At 40.9% G+C, this 951-nt stretch overlaps 1 protein-coding gene across 1 annotated transcript in view; it reads left to right on the forward strand.

The window, feature by feature from the left end:
- Window positions 1–951, forward strand: part of LOC108304371 (translationally-controlled tumor protein-like) — an 8881-nt gene that overhangs the window by 7260 nt on the left and 670 nt on the right. The gene's annotated exons all lie outside the window — the stretch shown is intronic.

Here is a 951-nt window from a genome sequence, read left to right on the forward strand (position 1 = left end):
GGAGGTTGCGGTGAGCCGAGATCGCGCCATTGCACTCCAACCTGGGTAACATGAGTGAAACTCCGTCTCAAAAAGAAAAAAAAGAAAAAGAAAAAGATGTCTCCAGCAGTGGCCCAATATAGAAAAAATTAAAAAATTGAAAAAAGTGAAAGATGTATTTACTTTCAAATTAAATAAGAAAAAGGTGTGTTTTTAGAAAGGATTAAGTAGCTCATTTACCTCAAATTCCCAAGTTTTCTTATGTGTGTTCTGAAACCATGCACGCACATCCTTGCCTATGTATGTATGAATATTATTTGCAGGATGGTAGACGGGGCCATAGCCTATGCTTCCATCTTTGGGCTCCTTAAAGAACTATGCCCTAGATTCACTCTTATTACCTATGATACCTAGATTTCATCTATCTGTCTATCCCTTCATTTAGTTGTAATTCAAAATAATGGACAGATAAATACAAAATGAAAATCTAGACATGTTTTTGTGTGGGGATTTTTTGGGTATATTTTTGAACTTAGTAGAAATGGAATCACAGTGCCTGTATCATTCTGTAACTTATTTCATTTTTTTCTTTCTTTTTTTTTAATGGGGTCTCACTCTATCAGCCAGGCTGGAGTCCAATGGTGTGATCTCGGCTCACTGTAACCTCCGCCTCCTGGGCTCAAGCAATCCTCCCATCTCAGCCTCCCGAGTAGCTAGGACCACAGGCGCACGCCACTACACCTGGCTAATTTGTTTTGTTCGTTTGTTTTTTGTATTTTTGATAGAGATGTGGTCTCTCCCTGTTGCCCAGGTTGGTCTTGAACTCCTGGGATTAAGTGAATCTGCCTGCCTTGGCCTCTGAAAATGCTGGAATGACAGGCGTGGACCACTGAGCCCAGCCTCTGTGACTTACTTCTTCCACTCCACACTGTTGTGAGGATTTATCCATGTTGACGAGTTGAGCTGTGGTTT

Source organism: Cebus imitator, unplaced genomic scaffold (genome assembly GCF_001604975.1).
Source record: "Cebus imitator isolate Cc_AM_T3 unplaced genomic scaffold, Cebus_imitator-1.0 Scaffold54, whole genome shotgun sequence".
NCBI classification, from domain to species: domain Eukaryota; kingdom Metazoa; phylum Chordata; class Mammalia; order Primates; family Cebidae; genus Cebus; species Cebus imitator.